The following is a 19,381-nucleotide window of genomic DNA, read 5'->3' as shown; positions in this document are numbered from 1 at the left end:
GAGGCTTAAATCAAAAGAAGAAGAAAAAAGAATTTATTATTTTATGTCACTAAATAATCCAGGAGCAACTGGTTTCAGGCATAGCTATATCCAGGTACTGAAATCATGTCCCCATTTTCTCCATTTTGTGTGCTCTCCTCTGTTATAGCTTCATTCTTAGACCAGTTCCCTTTAGGCTTAACTCTCTAGGATTCCCAAAGTCCTGCAATTATTCCTAAAATCTCCCATTGGCCTGTTTTGGACCATGTGATCACCTCTGAATGAATTACTGTGGCTGACAGATCTAAATTTGAATCCCCACTCTGCTATTATGACCTTGAGGGTGAGACTCCATGTTGTCCTGTGTAGAATGGCAGACAGTAATGCCCATTTTGCACGAATAAAGCCAGTGAATGCTCATTAATTAGTAACTAAGCTTACTGTCATCTTTAGGAGTCTTACTCCTAAAGGAATTGACTTAATTTTTTAATATTAGGAACTGCTGTTTTTGTTTTCTAAGCAGTTTTCATTAGTTATATGAAGGTGAAGCCCAACATTTACAAACACCTTATCTGCTCAACATCAATCCTGGAAATCAAGAGCTGTTATCACACCAACTGGCCCAGGGTGAGTGACAAGAGCCCCATCCATGGCAATTTAGATTTCGACAGATTTTAGATAACTTTAAGAAAGAAGAAAAATTACAAGCCCTCAGGGCCACAGAGACTTAAAACATCATCTATCTGTGACTTCCACAGGCACTTTAGATTCTGACTTGGATCCTGACCCTACTCCATAGGAGAAGGTTTACAGAGAATGTTTTCTGCTTTGAGATCACGATCACAATTCCCATCATTCCTTCCTATTTTTCTACCTTCTTTTAATTTGTCCAGGTGGATACTGGCAATTGCACTCCTTGAGAGCATTTCCAGGTGGGTTTTCACTGCATGAGCACCCTCCAGAAGAAGTCCTCCCTAGGTTCTAGTGAATGAAGCCTGAGTAGAAGAGAAGCTGTAAAATGATGTACTTTGGTCATCTGGAGTATCAGAAAAATGGACAAGTCCTTATAAAGATAAATCAATTCTTAATGCATCCCATGGAACCAAGGTCACACAAATGTCCAGGGGCATTACTGGCCATAGGTCCATATCCACCCAGAAAGGACAAGGTTTAGGCCAGGCCCTCCACACAAAGAGGAGTTGATAGGAGACAATCTCTTTGCACTTCTATTGTCAGCATTAACAATTCATATGAGCTTAAACCTTCTCCCCATTATGGTCAGAAATAGCTGCCAATGAATGATAATGTATTTGAACCTAACCTATAATTTCTAAGCAGTTGAAGCAGCCTCCACTAATTTTTTTTCAGGGACAGATGAAGGAAAAACAGCCTCCTGTGCTAACAAAAAGTTACCCACAGAATACATATAAAGACGTAGTTAAGAAAACAGAAAAGCCAAATGACAAATACAACCAGCCAGCTGGAGGCAAATATCCCTTCTTAGAACATACCTAAGAAGGGAGCAGGGAGAGGGGGAAAAAAGAGGGAGGCTAAGAGACTGCTCCCATCAGCAGTATTGCCTATTATTTGAAGCATTAGATCTTGTTCTCCTCCCATGGTCCCATCTTTCCACTTTAAAGGAAAGTGCTTACTCTAGGATTAGGCCAACTTTCTTATTTAATAGAAGAAAAAAGGAAAAACAAAGGAGAAACATCAAATGCATAACAATGATGACCTTCAAAAAGGCTGAGCTGAGAGGGCTGGCCTTTGCTCTGTGCTTGTAGCAATCTCTCAATAACTGATTAAAGGATTAACCACCCAATTTGTTCAAAAGAGCACAAGATTTATATACTTATAAGGTCTGGGAAGACATACACCTGAATTAGCATAACAATAACCTACACCCTGGAGTCAGACCAAAAAGTAATTCACATTTATAGTTTGGATTTTAAAACTATAAAGTAGAAAATACAGGCTATCTTGCAACCTGCTGCAACAGCATGAGCAAATGTGTTGGTTTTGTTTGTACTTCTTGAGCAAACAGGGCTAATTAGAAATGAAAATCGTGCATCAATCGAATATAGGTTAACAACTGACAGATCTACACATGTTTTATCTGGGGATCTTAAAGGGATACCATCTGATTCTAACTGGCATGGAAAGAGGTGAATTCCCAGCAGAGAGTGTTAAGCGCCACCCAGTATTCCAAAAAAAGGGGGATAGGCTGGACTAGAAGGGTGTCATTAAATGCAGTGAGCTCACCCCAGGGAGGCAGGTGCTAGAGAAACAACATAATCCCAAGCTTTTGTTTCAAATATGGTCCCACCCTCTACTGTACAGAACTGTTTACTCAAAAGGACAAGAATACATTCCCTGTGTCAGTACAAGTGAAACACACCCTTTTGGGGAGGGTCAGATGGCTGGGTTAGGTATGGGAACAAGGGTGTTGAGCCCAGAGGAAATTTTCCCAAGCAAGTCAACGCAGGTGGATGTGCCCCTGGGAACGGGCAGCTAGCTGATCTGTCTGAGAGTCCTCACACAGAGATGAGAGTGTGGGAGAATCCACTGCACTACTCCTGATGGACCACAAAACCCACCTTGTGAGGATGACCTCTGGCTACAGGTTATAATCCCTAAACAGGGTTTAGTAAAGGAAGTGAGGAAAGAAAAGAGGAATTAGGATTTTAGTGTTGGGGCGTAGAACCTTACAGTAAAAACCATACCCAGAAGCAAGCAAAGAGGAAGGACTAATTTGAGCCCAATTTTATCAGGTTTACCTGACTTTCCTCAGAGCTAGGAGATATTTTGCCCATCTTCCCCACTCTTCTTCCATCTTTTCTGCCAAGAATGTAAATTAGCCAGTTCTTAATCTTAAATTTTGGCTCCTTCAGAATTCATCATCTTTCTTTGCCCTTCCAATATTCCCCAAATGCCCTCACCTCCTTCAGAATCCAAGTTTACATTCTCTACTACAAACTGGTAGCTCATGCCTGGACTTATCCCTTCTCTCCCTGGACCAGCCTCCCCATTGCCCCACTGCCCCTCTATGAATGCTGCTCAGCCTTTCTTCTTCTAAAGCCTGCTTCAAGTTCGCCTTCACAAAGAGACCTTTACAGAAATGTCTACCACCCTCCACTGCAGCAACTCTAACCCATTCTTCTGAGTGGCTGCCCATTCATCTGGCACTGGTTGGGTTGTGTGGTTTCACTATGTCTTTATCAGTGATTATGGTGTGTCTCCTCAGGAGTGTCCTCCCAGAACTGTCTCCCCACCCCTACCCCACCACCACCACCACCACCACCACCACCACCACCACCACCACCAAGGGCTTTTTACTATGCTCTAAATGTCCTCAGTCTCTAGTACTGGTGGTGCTATAGAAACCTAGAAACACCTTGCCTGTCTTTCTGGGTCAAATTGCATAAATCAGGAACACACAGAAACCAACTAATCCAATTAATAACAAGCTCAACACACCATCAAGTTCATCATCTAATTTCAGCCACTTATCCACAGGTGAGGCATAAAACCAAGTGACTGAGGTTTGGCTGGTGCTGTTCTTGCTGTGGGTCTGATGGAGGTATGTAAAACATGTTATGCCACATCACTTCTTGATTTTTTTAAACTTCATTTGAATCTTCTTTTTGTACTATTGAGACACAGCCCTATAACCACATGAACCCCAATTTTTGAAGTCAAATGTAGTGGCACAGCCCAACAAGGGAAATTTTCCTATCGGTAAATTAAGGTGAGAAGTAACCTAATTATAGAAAATTAAGTCCTCTTTATTTAAATTAAGCAAATCACCTTTCTACACAAGAATAAAAATTATATTAATTGGAGCATTTTGAAAAAGGGAGAACATGTGATCACCAAATATCAAGAACAAAGAATTCTTGTTTGATCCCTGTAATTCTTTCAGTGCTAGAAGCCAGGGTCATCTGAAAAATAAGCCTATGAATGGAAAATAGGGTTCTGGGATTAGTAAATGAAGCACTCTTAGATTTGTTTATTCTGTGTCTCTGACCCAATCTCTTTGAAAGCATGTCAGTCTTTTGGAATAAATCCCTGGCATGCCGACAAAATTAACCAAATGTTAAAGTGCCTTGAGACTGTCTAAGAATTGTCCAGGGGATATCTAGAATCAGGTCCGGAGCTTCAATAAATGGGAAATAACCACAGGCTGATAGGAAGTGGAAAATGGGAGAGGAGAGGGAGGAACTGGAAGGGAAGGGAGAGAGAAGTCAAGAATAATGCAGACAGAGGTTGTATGAAGCTAGCAGTTCTCATTCTCAAAGATGCTAGAATGCCACAATATAAGAATAGTCCAAACAGGTCATTTTTTGTGTTGATCAAAGTGATTTCCATGTAGGGCAGCTTTGAAGAGCATCACAAAAATGAACAAGGTCTTTAAACCTACCTACCTTTTCCTGCTCTCCTGCATCTTGGTAATAAGTTACCAAACATAGTACTCATACAAACACCTCACTTTCAAGAGTTAACTTTATGGAAGCATTTGTTTTTCAGCACTTGTCTCAGACACAAATGGATTTAGGCCACATGTTTTTTGTAAAGCAGTGGAGGAGAGATTCCAAGGAAACATATTTATGACTTATAATATGAAACCATATTTCTGATCACTTTCCACTAAAGGGAGGAAGGAGATTAATTGGCATGAAGCAATTTCCAAGGTCGGCTCAGTGACTTTTCACTGATGGGCAAACCATATTCCTGGCATCATAGAATTTTAAAGCTAGATGGGGCATTGGAGATTATCTCACCAACCTTTACATTTTCCAGATGAGGAGCCAAAATCAGAGATATTCAGCAATTTTCACAAGGTGACATAACATTAGAGGCAAAGCCAGAGTTAAAATAAAGGTCTCCAGCCTCTCATATACTCAGCTGTATTCTGTTGCCTCCTTCCAATTAGCTGAGAAGTCACCTTAACACATCCTCTCTAGGGGAAATACAATGGCCATGAACTTAAAGAATCCAGGCTGGCTGAAGGCTACCTCAGTCTTAAAACCCCCCCACAAATCCCAATATTCCCTAGATTAACAATTTGATTGTAGCTGTTTCTGAAGGCACAGGTGTCTTTTACTATCTAAATTTAGTCATTTCTGGCAAGAATATAAGCAGATTTGTTATTATTCTAATAAATAGTATAAAAGAATAAGATTATGAAAGAATATACCTATAGGACCCCTCCCCACCCTTGCCAGAAAACCCTCACAAACTTCTAGAAAGCCACAGGCTTACAGCAAGTGTCTCCTGGACAAAGAAGCTACTGGGTGAATGCATACAATGCTAAATCAGGCATTCAAAATTAATTTTTACAATTATTGATCAACTCAAACAAAATACATCTTCAAAATCATCTGATGGCTGTGACCCCAGGTACAGAATTTGTAAACAGATTCTTCTATGTTTAGGTAACTCAGTCTATTACCAAAGAACAGCTTCATTAGTGAAGTATAATAAAAGGATGCACCTCTGAAGAACAATAGCTGTAAGGCGCACAGGTTTCTTAGGCTCACCGGTGCTGCCCTGCTCCTCACACACTTTCCCTGACCCAGGACCAGGAACAGCTGTTAGTTAACCCTGCACTAGACATTGGTGGCAAATGCTGAAATTCCAGGTTTCTCCCTTTCATGTTGCCTTTTGAGTTAAAAAACAAACAAAACAAAACAAAACAAAAAAACCCAGCTGAATGCTATCACACTCCAGATACCCTTCACTACATGGAGAATGTGGTGAAGTCATTTCTGTATGGCGTCATGCTGTTCCCTCTAGCATGTACCAGCATTTGGCCTGCATAGGGGGAAGGGACTAAAATTCCACTCAGTGAACCATGTTTATGCAGGTCAACAGCCCATCGTTTTCACACTTTTCTGTGGTATCAGGTTCCATTTCCCCAGGCCTATTTTCCTGTGAAAGACATATTTACCTATCATAAAATTTCTCCTATGCCCCCACATCAATCAAAATAATGCTCCTTTTCCAGGCTAAGAAGAGGGTGAGGGCTAGGGGAGAAGTTGTAGCTACGGAAGCTCTCTGCACCTTCCAGGTGATAAGCACCAATTATGCAGTGTTTTTCAACATCAACAACTAATTCCCTGATATTCCAGACACTGACTGCATGCCCAACAATTCCATTCAATCCTAATACTATCTACCAGGAATTAGCATCATATCCCACAGGTTAAAGGGGCTCAGTCTCACAAGATTGTCCTCTTTCAGATGTCAGTTACAAGTCCTGAGCTACCTGTACACCTAATCAATTGCCATAAATTAGTTTTGGTAATTTGTTAAAACAGCTAGCAGAGCTGAGAAAAATACTTTACTTGTGTTAGTTGCTTTATTTATGAAGGATATAATTCAGGAATAGTTACATAGAAGAGATGATCAGAGCAAGGTATGGCAGTCGGGGTGGCACAGAGCTTTCATGTTCTCCCTGGGTGTGTCATTCTCCTAGCACCTAGATGTGTTCACCAATCCAAAACATAAATGATGACCAAACATACAACCAGGTACCAATGGGAGAAACCTGAGCAGCATTACCCAAAATGTGTCTTCACAGATTGCCATCTCATGGGAAACTCCCCCACAAATCAATTCTGTAAAATTGAGAAATGACTGCATGCCGATACACACACAAACACAAACACACACACACACACACACACACACACACACACGCACACACACACACACACACTCTAGAGGAGGCCCACTGCATGAAATTCGTGCAGGGGAAGTGTGGAGGGGGGTCTCTCAGCCTGGCCTGCACCCTCTCCAATCCGAGACCCCTTGGTAGATGTCCAACTGGTGGTTTAGGCCCAATCCCAGCAGTTGGACATCCCTCTCGCAATCTGGGACTGGTGGCTCCTAACTGCTTACCTGCCTGCCTGCTTGATCACCCCCCAACAGCCCCCCTGCCAGCCTGGTTTCCCCCTAACTGTCCGGAAGAAAGTCAGACATCCAGAAGATGTCCAGTCACCAGGTCTAATAAGCTTATTACCCATTTATTAGTAGAAATATTGATATAGATATAGATATAATTTATTAACATATTGACAGCTTTGAGAAGTAAAGGAATTTGAAAAACTTACCCAAAGATTCCCATACTAAACTGATCATAGAATGCTTAATTCTCATTAATACCTCTTAAGGAAATGTTAAACTGGAAGGCTCCTCTGCCCCTCCAGGTAACATACAGCCTTCTCTAAAAATCTTTACATACATTATTAAACATGTAAGAGTGGTTCTGATGATATTTTAGGACCTGGATGATAGAAATTGAATAGTTCGTATAGTCAGGTAGAGAAACTATCTCAGGGGCACACAACATTGTAAAAAATTATATTATGTGGTGGTCGTGACCGTGGTTTACCAAATAGTTCAGGCCATAGGATTGCACATCTTGCCCTCTTAATGTTAGCCATGTGACTTGCACTAACTTAATGTTAGCCATGTGACTTACACTGGCCAATTAAATAAATGGAAGTGTCATGTAAAAATGTTTCAAAAGCTAGTATGTATGTGACCATTCTCTTCCCATTAGTGAGGTGATTGTAGAAGCCTGTGCTGAGATGCACCCTCTATTATCCTGGACCTTATGGAGCAGAGTCCTTTTATGTTCCATGATAGACATGTAGCCAAAGAGAAATGAATCTCCGTAACAATAAGTCAGTGAGATTGAGGTGTTGTCTTTATCACAACCTAAAATAGTCTAATACACACTACCAATTCTACTACCTACATGATTTTATTTTTACCTGGCCCCTTCTTGATGCCTATTTCTCTCCATCCCCCTGATGTTCCACCACTATCTGTGGACTGAGTTCACCCTAAACAAAATTGCTCTTCATTAGAATGTGCAGAAGAAAATCTTTCAATACCCAAGAACTCCCCACTCTCCATTCAAGGCTTTTTCACTTGGTAGAGTGAATTAGCCTCAATGGTTTAGAAAGATTCATGCCTAATTTTATTGAAAAGGGAAATCAGTGCATTCCCTTTGTAGATGGTGTGGCTGAATAATTCATTGAAAGCTTCATTATCTATAATTGTGATAACACACACTTGTATTGCACATATCAAATATACTTGATACATTTTCGAGCAAATATGTGCACATATGTAATCAGCTGTGGTAATCAACTGCACATCAACAAAGAGTCGGAGTGTTTTAGGGGCGTAAGATGCTGTTACAGTGAACAATCATTTAGCAGTGTGGCTTATTTTAATAGACACATCACTTTGAAATAAGTCTTCACCATCTGCTTCAGCCTCTAATTACAAATGCAACAAGAACATAATTCACAATTGCATCATTAAAAAGTAAAGCATAAGGGGTTTAATGCATGCCTATGTCCTTTTTTAATGCAGCAGACATCTATTCATCTTCTCCTGTGTTTCAGGCACAAATTTGTGATAAAATTTTCTTTCCTCTATTTTGAAATTTCTGAGTAGAGTGTTTCAGGAAACAACAGGAAATGCATATGAGAGTGCTAGTTTTCGAAAATATTCACAGGCTATAATCCTATTGATATGAGATTGACTTTGCAACATTGTTTTTCCTATGGCAAAAAAATATATATATATTTTAAAAAATCTCCCAACAATTTAAAAATGAAGATAAGAAAAAAATCTATTCAGCAAGAACTACAGATAGTGCAATTTAATCTGACCAATATAAATAGCTTGGAAATTCACTCTGGTTTAGGTGTCCAAAATAAATTAACCTTTTGGAAAGCCACTTTCCAAATGTTGTGTAGAACTAGCTTGATTGTGTAGAACTAGGCCTCTGCTAGACACATCATTAACAGAAGAATGTATTTTACTAATGCATCTTGTTTAAGGTCAATTCTCCATTTTTTCCCCAGATAAAACACTAATTATTCAAAGACTACTGAAGAAAAGAAGTGCCATAGCATAAAATGTCAATTTAGAAGTCTGGGTCTACAGTACTGATACTTTGTCTAAAATAGTGTATTCCTACTAGATGAATAAGGTCATGGTTATGACCGTGAGGTCTAAATAGCAATGTTATCAAATAAAAAATTTAACATACTATGTTATTCCTTTAAATATAAAATTATCATCATCACTGTCTTTTATTTGATAAAACATAAAAATACTCATGCAGTACTAATCATCATAGGAAACTCAGAATTATGTGGAAAGAAAAAAACACATCAAGGTGCTGTATTGTACAACCTTCCTTTTTTATGGGTGGAAAAGGAGATCAGTTGTCCATTCTTCAGTGTAATAAATTGCCTTTCCTGTATTTTAATATTGACTAAGTTCTCCCACTTATATAACCCCTTGATTAAATAATATAAATGCTCTTATCTTGTTATTATTTTAATTTCACTGATATTATTTGGTCAGCATCAATCCTTTTCCTTATAAAAATATTTTTTAAATAGGTTTTTTTTTTTTTTTAGCCATATCTAGTTTTAACAGTTATGGCTTCTGCCATCTTGAGTTTTCTTTATTTCCACAAAGTTCAATTTTCCCAGATCAGATTTTATATCTCTAAATTTTGTCAAGAAGATTTAATATTGCCATCAATTTCTTAGGCAATAACAAATTCTACCACAAGCCATTTTAGTCATTGTCAGTTTTATTTTGTTGTGATCAGGTCTTCTAGTAATAGCAATTATGAATTCGATAAAAGAAAGATAGCTTGTATTTATTTCTTAGCTAACCCATGAGAAAATTGTCAGCAGTTTCTGTGAGACAGAAATACAGGCAAAAAGCAGGATGTAAAAGAGAGAGAGAGAGAGAGAGAGAGAGAGAGAGAGAGAGAGAGAGAGAGAGAGAGAGAAAAGGAGAGACCCACACAAGGAGGTAGAAACAAAGAGCCACACTGAGTAAAGCCAAGAGAGATGCTACAGCAGTTTTATTGTATTAATAGCTTAGTGTTTGGTGTTGTCAAACTTTCTGCAGCCAATATGGCAGAATCTGAACCCACAGCCTGCCTGGCTGGCATAGCTGAGTGGTTGAGCATCAATCTATGAACCAGGAGAACACGGTTTGATTCCCGGTCAGGGTACATGCCCTCATTAATGTTTCTCTCTCCCTATCTCTTCCTCTCTGAAATCAGTAAAAAAATATATTAAAAAATAAGTAAAAATAAACCCACAACTTTGTTACAGTTTTTCAGTTATTGTCCAGTTTCATACTTATTTTTTAAGTTATAAGGACTGAGACTGAATATTATACTCTCCTAATGGTTTGACTAGTACTCTGAAGAGGAGAATTGGGTTATGGTTTGTTCAATCATCCATTTCTTCACTCATTCATACATAATATGAAACATTCAGCTCTCAAGGTGCAGGTATGGTGCTAAGTACTGAAGAAATGGGCCTATGTGGGACAACCCAAAGCCCCTGCCTGTTCTCAGAGTCAAGGATATATATATATATTTTTTTTTTCTTTCCACATAATTCTGAGTTTCCTATCAATGGTTTGAAGCAATAAGAGGGTGATAAGGCAGAGTCAATGGGAGGTAATGCCTCTAAGAGGAAGTGATATTGGAGTTAAAACTTGTAGGATAAGACACAGCGAGCTAGGAATTGAACACTACAGATATGTAGAGACATGGAAGGGCACTTATGGAAAAGAAATGAGATGGCATGTTCAGGGATTAGTGAGCAAACAAAATATTCCAAAATAAGATATCATCCTCTGATGAGTATAAATTAGAAAACACACAAAATATTTATTTTCAATAAGATTAAAATATAAATATTTGAGATAAATGTTGGAATACTGAGGTGAGAAACATTAATTCCATTATTCAATTTGTCACTAAACTGGCATTCAAATAATCTTAAGTACTCAAAACCAATATGTAAGTATCCAAGTCATATTTTATATTAGTAAGTCTAAGATTACATTTTTGAGGAATAATTGGAGGTCTGCTCTTGCTCGAAGTTCCTGAAACATAATTTTCCCAATTGGTTTAATCCATTACACAAAACCCAGAGGAATAGTTCAGCAACAAAGACTTTCCCCATCAAATACAGGAAGAAAACTAACTTCATTTCCTCCTGTTTCTTCCTGCCACAAATCTAGCTTCATATCAGAAGATAAACTGACCCCCAAACACAGGTGTAATTCAATATTCTATTTCAAATGCCATCTGATTTGCAACCCAAGTAATTAACAGCTCACTAGGCACCCTACTGAAATAAAACCAACTTTGATCCTATTCCCAAATCCCTTGCCAAATGGATGGGCAGCTCAAATCCTTCTGCTTTAGCATTAATTGCAAGAATAACTTTATCAGAAGAACTCTGTCTGTGTAAGAGCAGGTAACAAGGAGGGTGTGTTTTACAGTTGATTATTAGAGAAGCTAATTTGAGTGTTTGGATGGGATAAATATTAACATGCACAATTATCCTCTATCCTGAGCTAAGCCAGTATCTTGGCTCTATGGCATTTTGGAGGAACAGAGGTATGTGAGATGTGATGCATCTTAACTTCAAAAAACAAGCCTCTGCTTCTCCTATTACATCCAAGAGAAGAGCCATATTTTAATTTTTACATACAGAGAATGGCCTTTTGGTCCAGGTGTAATGTACACAAACTAAGTTTGTATACTAGTAACCGGAGAGTCTTTAAAACTTGTTCCTCTTCTGTTCCAATGATTTGATTATCTATAGTGGGTTACATAGTGTAGTCTGAACAACAGATCAGCTTTGTTTTTACAGAGGTCATTTGTTAAGGCCAAGGAGTCCCTGGTGAACCACCTTGAAATAGATAATGGAGACATAATTGATGATCATTGGTAACTACAACACTGGTTCAATAATAGTGGCCATTTGTTGAACTCCTACCTTCTGCCAGGCACTGTGCTTCAGACCCCAGGCTGTTTTCCTCCCAGTACCTATCAGTTATAGCACCAGGACTAGAGTCAGGAACTTAGTTTTCGGTACTGGCTCTGTCACTTCCTTGTCTGTGACTTTGCACAAGTGACAGTGCCCTCTCTGAGCTTCTTTCTTCTGCTACAAAATGGTAAATATAACACCTACCTCAAGAAGCCATTGTAAGGGTGAATTGAGATTTAAAAAAATATAAAGTAATTCTAAACAAAAAAATCTACATAAATATGTACATAATTATTATCAAGTACTGTTTATGAAACACCTACAAACTGCCAAATCATAAGCTAGATCTTTACATTTTCTCCAGTTCCCACACATTCCAGATGAGTACCAGAAAGTATTTTCCTCAATTTCCAGAAAAGGAAATGGATGTGTAGAGAAGAGAAATATATTGCTTAAGATTTGGCTGGAATAAAAATCCTTGTCCACTATGGAAAAAAATTCTCAGAGATTATACCAACAAAAAGTGAATTCAAGTAGAAACAGTTGTTGTCTTCTTTAAAAAAAAAAAAAAAAAAAAAAAAAAAATCTTACAAACAACCTGAAAGTGTTGCATACATAACCTGAAAATGTTGATTACAATGTGTGCATACAAAAAAAATGCACATCTATGTCTGCATTAAATACATTAAGCTGTCAATCACAAATCATACATAAGAAAAGTAAAACTGGGCACGGGTAGTAAAAAGTCATTATTGAGTAATCTAGCATCTCTCTGTGCCCCTAGAGCTTGTACAGCCTGATTAAGTAAAATTAGCATGTACCAAAGTGGTGAAGGCGAGCTACTGGAGTTGTAAATTACCCTAAGGTATCAAAGACACAGCAACTCCTGAGTGATATATGTTACCTTCCCATCTGCTAGAGATATTCATTACTTTCCAAATAACTTGAGTCATTTTTAGACTAGGTAACAGCACAACTGAACTGGGTGATGACTTCTGCCTTGTTGTTTCCATGGGCCCTACAAAGTTTAACAACTTCTTGTACTTTCTCTTTCAGAATTCTCAAGGTCTATGTGAGTTTATATGAAAAAGAAAATAGAAAGTGCAAATAAATTGTGTTGTCATAGGAGATGCATCTGTAGATATCTAGATGTTTCATGCAATTCCATGGCTTATTGGCCATCTCTATTATATGGTCTACTCTATGTTGGGGAAACAAAGACATCTAATGTCTCAGTAGCTGAATACAGAAAAGCTTTATTTCCTGTTTATACAAAGTTCTCTTCTGGGTAGAACATCTGTCCAGGGAAGCTGTCCTAGTAGTAGTAGTAGTAGTAGTAGTAGTAGTAGTGTTTTGGTGGTTCTGCCATCTCAACATCCACCAGAGCAACAAAAAAGAAAAAGATGCAGGATCACATAAGACCTTGTCATTGCCTCAGACTAGAAATGACACCTATTACTTCTGTTCCTTTCATTGGCAGGACCAAGTCACATGGCCCTTCATAACTGAAAGGGTCAGGGAAATTTCTTATTCACGCCAAGGAGGAGGGGAGATCCAGAGGGAGCACTGTCCATATTATTTGATGTGCAAGGGAACTGTGCTGGGTGCTGGGAATTGAGGATAGCTTAGACCCAACCTCTGCCCATAAAGGGCTCACATCCTTATAGAGGAGGCAGGAATTATTGAAAATGTATGCAACAGGTGATAAAAGCCCACAGAAGTTGAAGTGGATGTTGTGATTTAGCTCCCTAGACCTCTAGGCCATGATTCTTTCAGCTACAAAAGTTGAAAACTGAAAGCTGTGTTCTCAATCTCCCACACTGAGGGTTATACATGAAGCATGATTACACACCTATAAGATTTTAGAGGCAGAAGAGAGGTGGTGACCATCTGCCTGCTCCTCTTGGCTGCCTTCCTCCTGGCAAGAATGGTCCAGGAAACATGATGTTTTCCTACAACGGCATTTGAGGGTCCATCCTCCAGTTTACAGGCATCATCGAGAGGCAGAGAAGGCAGCTTCTTGACTCCTAATATAAATTTGCAGTTTGCTCTTGACTACATCAACAGTGGTAGCTAAAGAGATGAGTGCTCCCTCCCCAGTGGGTAAATTCCATATGTTTTCTGAGCATAATCACTGACAATCCAACCTAGTAGTACTTTCTCAGGAGCATTTATAAGCCCTTTATTCCCTCTATAAAGTGCCCTCCTGTTTAAAATACCTATGGTGGCAGACTCTATTTAATCTACTACTTTAACAATCCTAAGCCTTCCTGAACTTTCTTAACCTCAAACCCCCAGTCTGTGGAGGACAGTAAACTTGAAATGGAATTGGCTCATGGAAAGTGTCTGGGCCACCTCAAAAGCCAATCTCAGATTTCAGAGATCTTCTCTTATTTCATCAAGAAACATGAACAAGCAAGGGCCTTACTGGGTTAGAACAAAGTGAGGAGAATGATCTCCCAAGGCATAGTTTCAAGAAAACTACCCACTCAAATTAAAAGGAAACAGAATACCCACATTCAGAGTAAGTCTTTGAACAGAAGAGTATGTGTCCTAGATGTCCCATACCAGTCTTCAGTCTGTTCAAAGGTCATGAATGAAGATTTCTAGGAAATATATTTCTCATATTCTCAACTTTCAGCTGGACATGAACATGTCCTGAAATGAATCAACCTGCAAAAATGGAGCAGGTATTTTTGTTTCTGGGGACAATGGCTAACTAATTTTATCTTTAAGAAGGAAGCAGCCCTGACCGGATTGGCTCAGTAGATAGAGCATCAGCCTGTGGACTCAAGAGTCCCAGGTTCAATTCCGGTCAAGGGCATGTACCATGGTTGTGGGCACACCCCCAGTAAGGGGTGTGCAGGAGGCAGCTGATTAATGTTTCTCTCTCATCAATGTTTCTAACTCTCTCCTTCTTCTCTGTAAAAAATCAATAAAATATGTTAAAAAAAAAATAAAAAAAAAAAAGAAGGAAGCAGTGTCCAGTGTCCAGCTGACGTGGCTCAGTGGTTGAGTGTCGACCTATGAATCAGGAAGTCATGGCTCAATTCCAATCAGGGAACATGCCCATGTTGCAGGCTTAATCCCCAGTGTGGGTCAAACAGGAGGCAGCCAATCAATAATTATATCTTATATTTGATTTCTCTCTCTCTCTCTCTCTCTCTCTCTCTCTCTCAAATCAATACAAATACATTTTTTTAAAAAAAGAAGAAGGAAGCAAAGAATATACATGAATGGCAGAAATGCTAGAAAATGGTTAATGAGGAATGTTGTCTATAAAAACCATCTTGTGCCAAAGAGAGAGCAACACAGACTCAACAACTAAGAGGAAGAAACTCAAGTAGAATACTGGTGAAGGGCCAAGCTGTGGTCCTGAGGCCACAGGAGATGTCAAGTGTCCAGACTTCATGCCCATAGAAACAGAACTACCAGCCAGTGTCCCATAGATTAGCATGCTTGGTGAGACTGCAAAGGCTGGTAGCAATCACTCGTTCCTCTGAACAGAGCACATAGAATTCAGCAGGAGACAAAGAAAAACTCCTGCCGCCATGCTATTGACAGTGAGTTATCTGGGGTGATATCCAAAATATTGCAGTAGTGTGAGAATCCTAGTCTCCATATGCAACCTGCCAAGGAAATATTGTGATGTTTTCCACAAAATAACTTGTATCTCTATCTCTGATTTCCCATGACGTTTTAAATGAGATTGGTAGGGTGCATTCTTCCTTGCCCAACTAAAAACACAGTTTTCCTAGAAAATCTGCCTCTGAAACAAAGGAAAGCATTCGTTAGGCCAAGCTGAACAGGAATTGCTGCTCTTCATCCAGCCAGCAACAGACTGTTTCTGCCTGTGAAGTTCTTGAGCACCTCCAGAAGCTTTGTGCCAGTGGGAGATACTGCAAAATTGCAAATGAAGGCTCAGAAGGGTTTGGGGTTTCCACACAGCCAAATCTCACAGCCTATGCCAGGATGTTTGAATGCTGTGGGGGTTTGAGGTTATTATCACTGCTCTAAATTCCCCCAGGCTTCATTTTTAGCCCTTGATTAAGCTTTTTTCCCAGGTTTTCTATTTCTTCATGGAGCATTCCTCCAGATTCCTCATTATAGGACTTTTAGGAATCTTCTAACACCAAAGGGAATAACTGGAGCCTGCACTTTGGGCTCTATTATGTCCAATGTGTTTTACAGACAGAAGATCTTAATGATTTGCTTCCACTCTCAATTTCTACTATGCTCAGACCTGCAGCCAAGAGTTCTGGGTTTTTCTTGCTCACAGAAATGTTCTGAAGGGAGTCTTCCAAGAGACTAAACACATGAAACCCTTACCTCGTTGTCTCCCCATCTTCACCCCTTAGAAAGGGGAGGATTCTCCCAATCAAAACCTTCTTGAGGGAGTACAGGGCAGCTATTGGAAAGAAGTATATTGGTTGCACCTGAAGCCTGGGCTTCCCTCAGGAGCTTAAGAAATATGTATATTCTGAGGGGAAACATGTTAATCACATTGGGAACATCAACTCCAGCCTCCAAAGAGAAGGTTTTATCTGGGGTGAAACACAGGCTTCCCTGGGGTCCTTCCTAATACTGCCCTATCTTCCTTAGTGCCTGCATTTCTCTTCCTCGATTCCTCTTCCATCTTCTCCTCAGTATGTCCTTCACCTTTTCCCATGCTCTCCCTGTTTCCTCTTCTACCAATTTTCCCTCCAGCTCTTTTCTCAGTCCTTCCTTCCTGCTTCCCTTTTCTCCCTCAAGGAGCTAATAGGCCTATGTTGTAAGCCTGGGTGGCTTTGATCAGGATTAAAGCTTAGAAAATAAAATAATTTGCAACAGGAGCATTTGCCTGCCATGCAATTCTGTTGTTTACTTCTTCTTAACCAGATTCAGCTAGTAGATTATACATTTGTTTCACTGTTTTCCTTTCTTAGCGAAGTACTTAAGAGATCCTGTGCTGTGTACACGTAATTATTTGTGTGGCCTACCCTGTATTTATCTGTTTATTTTTGCCAAATATTTCCACAGAATTCTCAGTGATTGGCTAGTTAAAATTCTTCTGCCTTAATGAACATCCAGCCTCCCTGTGCTGATAGAATCATCATTTATTCTTGTAAAAAGAAAGGTAGACTCTTTATCTAAAATTTTTTCTGACTTTCCTTATAACCTTCAGTTATCTCTTGGCCTTTGGCTTATCTGGAAAGGAAGCTAAGTAAAAAGCACATTACTTTGTTTCCAGAACTCTATTGACATGAAGATTTTTTTTTAATTAACTGTCCTGGAGCTATTTTTCAAAATCATCCATGAAAAGAGGCAGAGAATTCTAGTATATCACCCTAGCCATTTCATCATGTGCCCATGACATTTGAGCAGTTCTGTGATAGATCTGTAGTGCTGTGAGAGACAACAGGTCTGTGTCTTTGTCCTGTGAAGTTCTGAAGCTGAACATTACCATCCTTTTCTAGCCTCATTGCTCCTGAGGGCTCAAAGATGTCTTGTTATAGAGCCTGGGACAGACTTCATTATCTGACCAAATGGCCAAGGACAGTGGCAATCTTCATGGGACAGGCAAAGTTAAACTCCCCGCAGGGCATGCAATGAATCTGAGATGATGCAGCATGACCCTAATCCATATCACAGAAACTTCAATTCTCAAGTCATCTGTCAAAAGTGTGTGTGTGTGTGTGTGTGTGTGTGTGTGTGTGTGTAAAGATCCACATATGGCAACCAGGAAAACCGATACCCCAGTTTCTCCCAGGGAAATGCTTTTACTCGTGGCCACAATAACCAGTGGAATTGCACGTGTTGCATGTCAACATTGAGGTTTCTAAATTACACCATCTGAGTCAGTAATTCAGAAGGCGTCAAACTAATAAATATATACTGACCAATTTTCAGTAGAATGATGGCTTTTTAAAATAAATGCACATGCTCACTCCATCTTTAGTTTTCACCTGTCCCACTGTTACAGCCATCTAGTTTTGTTTTTTTATTTGTGTTTTTTTTTTCATTTTAAGACTATATAAAGATTTTGAATGCAGCATTTTCTACCTTCTCAAATTGCTATTTCCTAGTACAATTTTTCCCCCTAATACATATCCTCCAATAAACAGAGCTGGTTTTTATTTTGTTACATTCTTAAAAGGGGCTGTTTCTAAAGTGTAGCATCTTAATAAGAACAATGGCTTGTATTTGAAACATCACTTCCATCCACAGACTACTTTCATATTTATTACCTTATTATTATTTTGATTCACACAACACACAGGTACTGCCATCTCCTTCACTTCACAGATGCTTAATCTGAGAGTTGGAAAATGTAAGGCATATGCCCAAGGGCTCAGGGCTATTGAGAGCAAAGCTAATATCACATCACAGTCACTCTGACTCAGAGTCCAGCTTCCCTTCCACTCTCTGCCTCACCACTTCTGAATAAACATTTGATGAAACTGTGCTTCTGACAAGATCGATTAGTGGAAGACTTCAAACTTCAAATCACCTTCATGGACTCTCTCCCCTGAATTCCTTCTCACTTACTCTCAAAAAGGGCCACATATCCAAGAAATGAGCCAGCACACAACAAAAACCTTGAACCATCTGAAAGATGCTGATACAGTCATGAAGGCGGAATGAAGAGAAGCTACTTACCTCTTCACCTCTCAAGTCCTCCCAGCCATGATTCATATTTCCAAGGCCGCATTACAAGCCTAAGGTCAGCCCTTGAGCCTCCTGCCGAGGAGACAGCCAGTCTTCTTCCCAACACAGTCATAAATCTATACAAGTCAGAGATCAAGGAGGAAAGAACAAGGTTTTGATCACTAAATTATCCAATGAGCATGGCTGAGTAGCTCCTCACATTTGTAGAGAAGTATTTTCTTCTGCTCTTTAGCCAGAATTTCAAAGGTAATAGTTAATGTGGCTTGGTAATTATTACCATTTATACACATACCTCTCAAAATATGGTACATGGAAATAAGACATATGAGTAAAAATAGAGCAACTATTGACAGCTACATATGAACAAGAGAGATAAGGAGTAACTGAGGGAAAGAAAAGTCATGTCCTGAAATATTGAGGGGATGGCAGGAGAATATCAGGGTGTCAATTGAGATGACAAGTTACTTGAATCTAAGGTATCAACTTAGATTGTGTAAATGCAACTCCCCTTGCCATTTCCTCCTCACTGTCTGCCTGGAATTCTCTGCAGTCAGGCCAAACCCCAGAGTTACTCTATTTTCTCTGAAGCCCTGGCTCTCCCAAGAATCTGGGACTTTATGGTACTCCAGATGCAATAAAGCAATTGTTGATGCTTAATATCACATATTAATCTGAACCATTCTGGTAACAAGTGAGAGAAAACTAACTACTAACTCCAAGTCCACTGAAATGTAATGGACACACATAACAAAGGGGAGTGCAGAGGAGGAGCTGGCTATACGGAATGATGGAAAGTGGGCAATTAAATTATTTTCATTAGCTCACTCTCTCTCTCTCTCCCAGCCCACCACTACACCTCATCATTTTTATCTCATTCTCTCCTTACAGCCTGTGTCTTTCATGAGTAAGGG

General features: G+C 39.4%; 1 long non-coding RNA gene across 1 annotated transcript in view; it reads right to left on the bottom strand.

Moving 5' to 3' along the window:
- Window positions 1–18,650, bottom strand: part of LOC123651658 — a 370,822-nt gene extending 352,172 nt beyond the window's left edge. Inside the window, exon 1 of the long non-coding RNA XR_006740519.1 lies at window positions 18,462–18,650. This is a non-coding gene — a long non-coding RNA (uncharacterized LOC123651658). The remainder of the gene's footprint in view (window positions 1–18,461) is intronic.
- Window positions 18,651–19,381: the final 731 nt, after the last annotated feature.

Source organism: Pipistrellus kuhlii, unplaced genomic scaffold (assembly GCF_014108245.1).
Source record: "Pipistrellus kuhlii isolate mPipKuh1 unplaced genomic scaffold, mPipKuh1.p scaffold_m20_p_7, whole genome shotgun sequence".
NCBI classification, from domain to species: domain Eukaryota; kingdom Metazoa; phylum Chordata; class Mammalia; order Chiroptera; family Vespertilionidae; genus Pipistrellus; species Pipistrellus kuhlii.
The sequence above is the reverse complement of the archived record's forward strand: the minus strand, read 5'-3'. Positions and strand labels throughout refer to the sequence as shown.